Genomic DNA, 329 nt, shown 5'->3' on the forward strand with positions numbered 1-329 from the left:
CATTATTTAAGAATGCCTTTTAAAGTTGTTTAAACGGTGTGGCAGCTGATGAGACTTGATACTTGAACAGTGTGGCAGCTGAATGAGACTTTTTTTAGAGTCATAATTAAAGATTCTCTATTTTTGCAGTGTTTTTAAAATATATGAGCGAATTTTAGAGTTTGTTCATTAAGGTATTGTAAAAAGTTTATAAGTTGTTAGTTTGTTTTTTTACCAAGCATTATTATGGTTTGCGAATGCGTAAAATCAACCTTTAAACAAAATTAAGCTAATATTAAGTTCTAGAATACTCTTGTTGACCAAAGGACTTGTTCTTTAAGTGTAAACTC

The sequence above is a fragment of the Hydra vulgaris genome, chromosome 02 (genome assembly GCF_038396675.1).
Source record: "Hydra vulgaris chromosome 02, alternate assembly HydraT2T_AEP".
Taxonomy (NCBI): Eukaryota; Metazoa; Cnidaria; class Hydrozoa; order Anthoathecata; family Hydridae; genus Hydra; species Hydra vulgaris.